This window comes from Oncorhynchus keta, unplaced genomic scaffold, assembly GCF_023373465.1.
Source record: "Oncorhynchus keta strain PuntledgeMale-10-30-2019 unplaced genomic scaffold, Oket_V2 Un_contig_6820_pilon_pilon, whole genome shotgun sequence".
Classification (NCBI taxonomy): Eukaryota; Metazoa; Chordata; class Actinopteri; order Salmoniformes; family Salmonidae; genus Oncorhynchus; species Oncorhynchus keta.
Window position 1 is genome coordinate 50,899 of NW_026289081.1, and position 10,269 is coordinate 61,167.

A 10,269-nucleotide genomic window follows, 5' to 3' on the forward strand; every position below is an offset into this window, starting at 1 on the left:
ATATCCTACCAAACTCTGTTCTTATGTTGGGAACGTTATATAAAACTATATCCTACCAAACTCTGTTCTTATGTTGGGAACGTTATATAAAACTATATCCTACCAAACTCTATTCTTATGTTGGGAACGTTATATAAAATGATATCCTACCAAACTCTTTTCTTATGTTGGGAACGTTATATAAAACTATATCCTACCAAACTCTATTCTTATGTTGGGAACGTTATATAAAACTATATCCTACCAAACTCTGTTCTTATGTTGGGAACGTTATATAAAACTATATCCTACCAAACTCTATTCTTATGTTGGGAACGTTATATAAAATGATATCCTACCAAACTCTGTTCTTATGTTGGGAACGTTATATAAAACTATATCCTACCAAACTCTGTTCTTATGTTGGGAACGTTATATAAAACTATATCCTACCAAACTCTATTCTTATGTTGGGAACGTTATATAAAATGATATCCTACCAAACTCTATTCTTATATTGGGAACGTTATATAAAACTATATCCTACCAAACTCTATTCTTATGTTGGGAACGTTATATAAAACTATATCCTACCAAACTCTGTTCTTATGTTGGGAACGTTATATAAAACTATATCCTACCAAACTCTGTTCTTATGTTGGGAACGTTATATAAAACTATATCCTACCAAACTCTGTTCTTATGTTGGGAAGGTTATATAAAATGATATCCTACCAAACTCTGTTCTTATGTTGGGAACGTTATATAAAATTATATCCTACCAAACTCTGTTCTTATGTTGGGAACGTTATATAAAATGATATCCTACCAAACTCTGTTCTTATGTTGGGAACGTTATATAAAATGATATCCTACCAAACTCTGTTCTTATGTTGGGAACGTTATATAAAACTATATCCTACCAAACTCTGTTCTTATGTTGGGAACGTTATATAAAACTATATCCTACCAAACTCTGTTCTTATGTTGGGAACGTTATATAAAACTACATCCTACCAAACTCTGTTCTTATGTTGGGAACGTTATATAAAACTACATCCTACCAAACTCTATTCTTATGTTGGGAACGTTATATAAAATGATATACTACCAAACTCTATTCTTATGTTGGGAACGTTATATAAAACTATATCCTACCAAACTCTATTCTTATGTTGGGAACGTTATATAAAACTATATCCTACCAAACTCTGTTCTTATGTTGGGAACGTTATATAAAATGATATCCTACCAAACTCTATTCTTATGTTGGGAACGTTATATAAAACTATATCCTACCAAACTCTGTTCTTATGTTGGGAACGTTATATAAAACTATATCCTACCAAACTCTGTTCTTATGTTGGGAACGTTATATAAAATGATATCCTACCAAACTCTATTCTTATGTTGGGAACGTTATATAAAATGATATCCTACCAAACTCTGTTCTTATGTTGGGAACGTTATATAAAATGATATCCTACCAAACTCTGTTCTTATGTTGGGAACGTTATATAAAACTATATCCTACCAAACTCTGTTCTTATGTTGGGAACGTTATATAAAATGATATCCTACCAAACTCTGTTCTTATGTTGGGAACGTTATATAAAACTATATCCTACCAAACTCTGTTCTTATGTTGGGAACGTTATATAAAACTATATCCTACCAAACTCTGTTCTTATGTTGGGAACGTTATATAAAATGATATCCTACCAAACTCTGTTCTTATGTTGGGAACATGATATAAAATTATATCCTACCAAACTCTGTTCTTATGTTGGGAATGTTATATGTAATTATATCCTACCAAACTCTGTTCTTATATTGGGAATGTTATATATAATGCTAGAAATAAGAGGGTTCTGACATTGTGTTTTCAAGTTTTCAGTGAACATGTTTTTATAAAATTCTTACTCAAAATATGCCACATTTTTGTTACCTGAGAACAAACTTGCAAACCCCTTCTTCTCCCCCCTGCTCTTCATTAAGTACCTGTGTGTTATCAGAGTTCAACCTCCCCCTGCTCTTCATTAAGTACCTGTGTGTTATCAGAGTTCAACCTCCCCTGCTCTTCATTAAGTACCTGTGTGTTATCAGAGTTCAACCTCCCCCTGCTCTTCATTAAGTACCTGTGTGTTATCAGAGTTCAAACCCCCATTCTCTTCATTAAGTACCTGTGTGTTATCAGAGTTCAAACCCCCATTCTCTTCATTAAGTACCTGTGTGTTATCAGAGTTCAACCTCCCCTGCTCTTCATTAAGTACCTGTGTGTTATCAGAGTTCAACCTCCACCTGCTCATCCTGGACTTCCATTGGAATTTTTTGTGTTGTTTTGTTCCTAACTTATTAGGTTCCAGAACTGTAGAGTATGTTATATCTGTATCTACTCACGGTTTAATAACTGCCCTCTCTGATATCTGTGTTAGAATAGGCAGTCTTCTATCTAACACATGCTTTCTAAGATGGCCTCTTGTATTCTTATCTTTACACTGTATAAATAAGTGCTCCGCTCTGCACATTACAGACCACAGGTCCCTTAACTCATCATTCCAATAAGGCTTGTTGTTCAGCTTGTAAATGTTCCTGACTTGGGGGTGTATTCTCTATTCACATCATTTTTTGACCATTTCAGAATATAGGATATAACAAAATGTTTCATACCCCACGTCTAAATCAAGTTGTGTTTCTCCACACTGTCTTCTGATGAGTTCTAACAGTGTTCTGCCATTTCAGACCAGAGGAAATCATTAGGCACATTTCTTTTCTTACATTTAGCCCTTTGTTGGGTATGTATATTTTGCCCTGAGTGATGCTCAGTGGTCGCTCAGAAACTTCCTGGCCAAACAGAAAAGGTCATACATAAAGGTCATCATTGAAGCCAGCTCAGCTGCTAAGCAGTTCACTTCAGAGTGTAATAAACGTTTGAGGCAGTTATATTGCTGTCAGCAATATGAGTGGAAAAGATTATTGAAATACTGTACTGGTGATATGTGTCATAAGAATCCTACTGGACCGTTTTAGCCAACTGAAATGTGAGACAAATAAAAGTGCCTCCAGAATCTTCAATTGGAACATGGGTCATTCACATGATCAAATCAAATTTTATTGGTCACGCACTTTTAGCAGATGTTATTGCGGGTGTAGAGAAATGCTTGTGTTTCTCCCTACACCAAGATTTGACTATTCAATGTTCACTTTGAACAAAAATATTTCAACAGGGAACAGATTCATCATATCAAAACGAGAGTTCAGTTCACAGTGACCTGAAAATGAAAAACATGACATAATTAATAATCTTCCAACCTGTATTTGTCATATTAACGAAACAACTAGCAATGATACAATTATGATGAAAACTTGGAGACATTTTGGGGTTAAGGAGGTTCAAATCTTCCTAGAAGTCACAGAGGGTGCACAGAGGGACATTCCTAAATGCATTTTGGGGTTAAGGAGGTTAAAATCTTCCTAGAAGTCACAGAGGGTTCACAGAGGGACATTCCTAAATGCATTTTGGGGTTAAGGAGGTTAAAATCTTCCTAGAAGTCACAGAGGGTGCACAGAGGGACATTCCTAAATGCATTTTAGGATTAAGGAGGTTAAAATCTTCCTAGAAGTCACAGAGGGTGCACAGAGGGACATTCCTAAATGCATTTGGGGTTAAGGAGGTTAAAATCTTCCTAGAAGTCACAGAGGGTTCACAGAGGGACATTCCTAAATGCATTTGGGGTTAAGGAGGTTAAAATCTTCCTAGAAGTCACAGAGGGTTCACACAGGGACATTCCTAAATGCATTATGCCACTTTAGCAAGTCTTGATTCATATTAGAAATCAGAGCATTTCATTTAATACAACAGGCTTTTAAAATGTTATATTTGTACACAATTTCTACATAAAATGTCAAAGGGATGTGAAAGGGACTCATTTCGTGGAACGACTATCAAACTGAAGATAAATAAACTACATGACCAAAAGTATGTGGACACCTGCTCGTCAGGCATCTCATTCTAAAATCATAGGCATTAAAATGGAGTTGGTCTCCCCTTTGCTGCTATAACAGCCTCCACTCCTGTGATAAGGCTTTCTACTAGAACATTGCTGTGTGGACTTGCATCCATTCAGCCACAAGAAACGTGGACTCAGTCCATTACAGTATATGAGGTTCAGTAGAAGTAACATGGACTCAGTCCATTACAGTATATGAGGTTCAGTAGAAGTAACGTGGACTCAGTCCATTACAGTATATGAGGTTCAGTAGAAGTAACATGGACTCAGTCCATTACAGTATATGAGGTTCAGTAGAAGTAACGTGGACTCAGTCCATTACAGTATATGAGGTTCAGTAGAAGTAATGTGGACTCAGTCCATTACAGTATATGAGGTTCAGTAGAAGTAACGTGGACTCAGTCCATTACAGTATATGAGGTTCAGTAGAAGTAACATGGACTCAGTCCATTACAGTATATGAGGTTCAGTAGAAGTAACGTGGACTCAGTCCATTACAGTATATGAGGTTCAGTGGAAGTTACATTGGGAAGAATTAAACTTTTGATATTGTCATAATTATTAGTAATGACATCTCTCATTTACGTAAACTCAGTGAAATTCAATTCAGAGACAAATATGACATTAAAAAGTAATGTCATGGGAGTGTGGTGCTCCTGGAAGTGGGAGGTGCTCGTGAGACACAGAAATAAACACCTCTCTCATCCAATCCATCTCCTTTCCCAGAGTGGTCCATAATTAACTTTTGCCTGGTTGGCACTTCCAACCAGATATAAGGAGGCTGAGGCCCCAGCATCCATAAGTCAGATACCTTCTTCCTCTGTGGTAAGACCTCTCCACCTCCTTAGATGTTTACATTTATCTCATCTTTGTACTCAGCATCTGAGGCAGTAGCTAACTGCACTGTTTGAATTGACTTCTGCATGTCTCTTGTAAGATTTGACAATATGCAATCAATATATAGATATATTTGTATTATGTGCTATACTTTAAATGTGTTTTATTTCAAATCTGTAACTTTCATGTACAGTCAAAGTGGTGCTCCTGCACTTGAAAGGGTGTTCTAGAATGTAACTGGGTTTTATGGGAATTTATTTGAATTCTTGACAGAATGTCTGGATGTGGAGTAAAGTAAAGTGATCAGTTGCACCTGTAGTTGAATTTGACATGTAATGATTGAGTTAAATGTTTTCTAGCCCTTCAGGGGATAAATGATAAGGCTTTAGACTTGTGTGTTTTCACAACACTCTCATGTTTCACAGGGTCCTCCAAGAAGTACACATTCATCTGTAGGAGGGGAAAAAGAAGGTGAGACATGGTTTGACTCTTCACATAAAAAGTGATGAGAATATTCTGAGAGAGATACCGCTCACCTAACTCTGTTGACTGGGGAGGAAGCACCACAGAGTCAATCATGTTTCTTGTTTCATCTCTTTCCTAGTTATCCGTCACCATGAGTACGGACGCTGAGATGCAGATCTACGGCAAGGCTGCCATATACCTCCGTAAGCCTGAGAGGGAAAGGATTGAGGCACAAGCCGCACCCTTTGATTCAAAGAACGCCTGCTACGTGACAGACAAGGTGGAGCTGTACCTTAAGGGTTTAGTCACTGCCAGGGCAGAAGGGAAATGTACTGTGACAGTTACGAGACCTGACGGCAGTAAGGAGGTAAGCCTGATCTGAAAAGTAGTCAAGTTTAATTTTGTGAATTTACTCTATTTCTTTTTAAAAAATCACTGAAAATCCAAACAATGTCTATAAGGCAATAAGAAATCAGTTACAAAAAAAAATTGATTAAGAAACATTACATTATGTTTTGCAGACAGTGTATCACCTTAAAACACATACTTTTAATTGCTGCTACTTAAAAATGAAATAGAATGTTGACTCGACAAGAATCACCAGTTATGTGTCAGTGGGTGATAACTAAGTAGTTGGATTAAATGTGGATGTATATTTTTTAAATGATTCAACTTGTATTTAATGAGCAAAAAGCTATTTGTCATGTCCAGTTTGATCTGTGTGTAATCTAGATTTCTGACTGTTTCAGGAAGGAAAAGAGTTCAAAGATGCAGACATCTATGAGATGAACCCCCCTAAGTACGACAAGATTGAGGACATGGCCATGATGACCTACCTGAATGAAGCCTCTGTGTTGTATAACCTCAAAGAGCGTTATGCAGCATGGATGATCTATGTAAGAAACCTGCACATACAAACACACACATACATGAACATAATAAATATACACATACAGTACTACACATAAATGAATAGTAGAAACCAAAACATATCAATACAGGAGACCCACATCAGTTTACCAAAGTACACCCACATCCTCACATAAATCCAGGTAAATGTCAACCTGACTTTGTTAATCTCCTAAATTAATTATGCTTTCATCCAGACCTACTCTGGGCTCTTCTGTGCCACGGTGAACCCCTACAAGTGGCTCCCTGTGTATGATGAAGAGGTTGTCAACGCCTACAGAGGGAAGAAGAGGATGGAGGCTCCACCCCATATCTTCTCCGTGTCTGACAACGCCTTTCAGTTCATGATGATTGGTACGATATCTCATGGATGGATGGATGGTTGGTTGGTTGGATGGTTGTTTAGATGTATTGTTTGGTTGGAAGGATGGATGGATGGATGTATTGTTTGGTTGGAAGGATGGATGGATGGATGGACGGATTGTTGGTTGGTTGGTTGGATGGTTGTTTAGATGTATTGTTTGGTTGGAAGGATGGATGGATGGATGGATGGATAGATGGATGGATAGATGGATGGATAGATGGATGGATGGATGGATGGATGGATAGATGGATGGATAGATGGATGGATAGATGGATGGATGGATGGATGGATGGATGGATAGATGGATGGATGGATGGATGGAAAGATGGATGGATCTATCAATGGAAATTAAAAACTGCCTCAGTCAGGTATCTACTGTTTTCTAACAGTTTCTAACAATATTTGATTTTCATTAAGCTATCACTTCAATGGAACATTTTCAAAAATTAAATTCATGATGATGCTATGAATTAAATAATGTCCCCATAATGTTTATTGAGTATGATAAGCAATATGTTTTTTTGGTTCCAGATAAGGAGAACCAGTCCATCCTGATTACGTAAGTTGTTTACTAAAATGTCACTTGAGAAAGTGTTTCTATTGTAATAAGTTGGGTCCCTTGGTGTGATGAAATACATGACAATATGAATAGATTAGAGCATCAGGTTATGTGTAATAACGAGTCTATGAGTGGAACTATTTGTTATTGATTTACTTATGTTAGAAAACAGGTATTTTTCTATGCTATTTCTTAGTGAAAGACAATCTGACACTCAAACATGTAACTAAAACCCCTCTTTCTCTGTCATATAAACCAGTGGAGAATCCGGTGCAGGAAAGACTGTCAACACCAAGCGTGTCATCCAGTACTTTGCCACCATTGCAGTGTCTGGTGGCAAGAAGGAAGCAGACCCCAGCAAAATGCAGGTAGGTTGTTCTTATGTTTGCCCTTTTAACACATTTCAGTTTGATTTTCTGAGCAAACTTTTTCCATCAGTGAATCATGTTTCAAGAAAAGTCATTGAGAAAAACAAACTTGACCACTTTTCCCGTTTCTGAGCAACTTGTGTTTGTCTCAATTAGGGGTCTCTTGAGGATCAGATCATTGCAGCTAACCCTCTGCTGGAGTCTTACGGTAATGCCAAGACAGTGAGGAACGACAACTCGTCTCGCTTTGTAAGTATGAAGGGCATACTCTGGAAGATACCTCATATTGGAAACATTTATTTCAGTTGTTCCCTTTTGTTAAATCAATAGATGTCCAACAAACTGTAAAATTTAAAGGGGTCTATCAAAGTAAAGGTTTAGAATCATTTGTTGGCCTATTTCTAACCCCCCATGCTCTACTACAGGGTAAATTCATCAGGATTCACTTCCAGGCTGGTAAACTGGCTAAAGCTGATATTGAGACCTGTGAGTTGGCTTTGATTATTTCTCAATGCTTTCCTAAATTCACAGATAAAATGTAATTATATAATCTCCATTTAATCTCTCTCTTTCTCTCTCAGACCTGCTTGAGAAGTCCAGAGTGTCCTTCCAGCTGCCCGATGAGAGAGGCTACCACATCTTCTTCAGATGATGACAGGCCACAAACCTGAGATAGTTGGTACGACAAAGTAGAGTTCCAGGAGAAATTATTCCCACCCCCATCTGTGGAACTTGTTAAAAATATTCATAGTCCACACTAATAATACTATTACAATGAGTACATCCAAGGTAACAAGGCATCTAGAAATGGGTCAGGTCTCTGGGAAATATCTATAAAGTAATGCACTGTGATGCACTAGTAATACTACATGTATCATTGAGTCCATCTATTGAGTAAAAGAGGAGAGATACTGTAAAGTTAGAACAGCAGAATTCTAAGAGATTTAACTGACAAGCTGTTCTCCATTGTCCACAGAAATGGCGCTTCTCACCACCAACCCCTACGACTTCCCATGTGCAGCCAGGGTCAGATCGCTGTGGCCAGCATTAATGACAATGACGAGCTGGATGCCACAGACGTGAGTTAAACAAAGGGTTAACCAAACTCTAGATAGGACCACCATACACACTGAATGCGGTGTGAAAATACAACCTGGTAGCGGCTGGGAATTGTCATGATTTAATCTACATTGACAATGTAGTCATTTAGAGACTCCCTTATCCATAGCAACTTAGAGTACGTAAGTGCATACATTTTCATACTGGTCCCTCATGGGATTTGAACCCACAACCCTGGGGTAGCAAGTGTCCTGCTATACCAACTGAGCTACATGGGACAAATTACTTGTGTTAGTTAGGCATGTGCCTCAAGCCACTCTTCATAACTTCACATTTCGTCATGTAAAGCATCCATAAGAGAGCTAAGTGCCCTGTGGAACTGTGTAAAACTCCTTTTGTGTTTCCATCACTAATGTGTTGGCACAGAGTCATATCTATTCATCACATTCGTTCTGGAGATCATGTATTTAAGTGTCACCTCCTCCTCTTTGCCCTAAGCCCTTATGCACTTTAAAGCACGGATGGCTTCGGCCATTACACTTATGTCTGTTTAATCCTTGGTTTCCTGTCCGCTTCCTGTTTGTGGTCTAATGTACACCTGTCCTTACTCTGTTGTATTCTCAAGTCAACATTTAGTTCAATAATTTCACAAAAGTAACACATTACATAACAGAAAACCCATTATACAAATAACACAGCAACATATCTTATTAACAACACGCATGTTCATTCACAATCGACATAAAATGGCAGCTACTCTCAGTACGACGCTATCCTTCACTTCAACCGAGCAGGGCTAATATTACTCTCTTCAAACTTAACTCTAACTTCCTCAAGACGTTACTAAAACACACCTTAAACACTCTTGACATGTTCGCTAGTTATAACATTTAAATTACTATTTTTATCATCAATAAAGTACCTGAAAACAGGGGAGAAATAATCACGAGAGTGATACGGTGTTGTATTCTCAAGTCAACATTTAGTTCAATGAGAAAAGACCGCGAATTTCCCCAGGAATATGCGTGGAGACCAGAGCAATCGATCTCCGGCTCATAGATTAATAGCATTTCGTAGATCACAGATTAACACTTTTAGGCACCACAAAATAAAGTAATCAATATAACGTTTACACATTACTCTCACAATTCGTACCCTTTGACAGATTTGAACTTTAACACAATTATATGAATGTTATCAATCTCTATCAACTAATACTGAATGCATCTTTTTAACCTTAGATGTTTTAAGATCCTCATATACTATGAACTTACTAATACTTTTCAATGTATAACAGGCTATGAATATGTCCTTTAACCTGTCACATCTCTATGTCTAAGCGCTTACTCCTACAGAGTGAGCCCAGAACTGTAGTGTAACTGAGAAAACTACCATTCAGTTCATCTCTGTTGTACTTCCTCTTTAATGCCAGGATGCCATTACAATCCTGGGCTTCACTAATGAAGAGAAGATTGGCATCTACAAGTTGACAGGAGCTGTAGTGCACCATGGAAACTTGAAATTCAAGCAGAAGCAGCGTGAGGAGCAGGCCGAGCCAGACGGCACAGAGGGTGAGTCCCACTCATAGATATACAATATGTGGAGCATTAGTCCCATTCCCCAACATAGAAATAGAACACCTAAGACAGACAGTGCCACATGAAAGTCAGGCAGGAGATCATTTTTGGAGACCAAAATACTACATTCAGATATGATTTG

At 37.8% G+C, this 10,269-nt stretch overlaps 1 pseudogene; it reads left to right on the plus strand.

Annotated features, from left to right (window-relative positions):
* The first annotated feature begins 5,442 nt into the window (after window positions 1–5,442).
* On the plus strand, window positions 5,443–10,145 carry LOC127926111 (myosin-13-like; annotated as a pseudogene).
* Window positions 10,146–10,269: the final 124 nt, after the last annotated feature.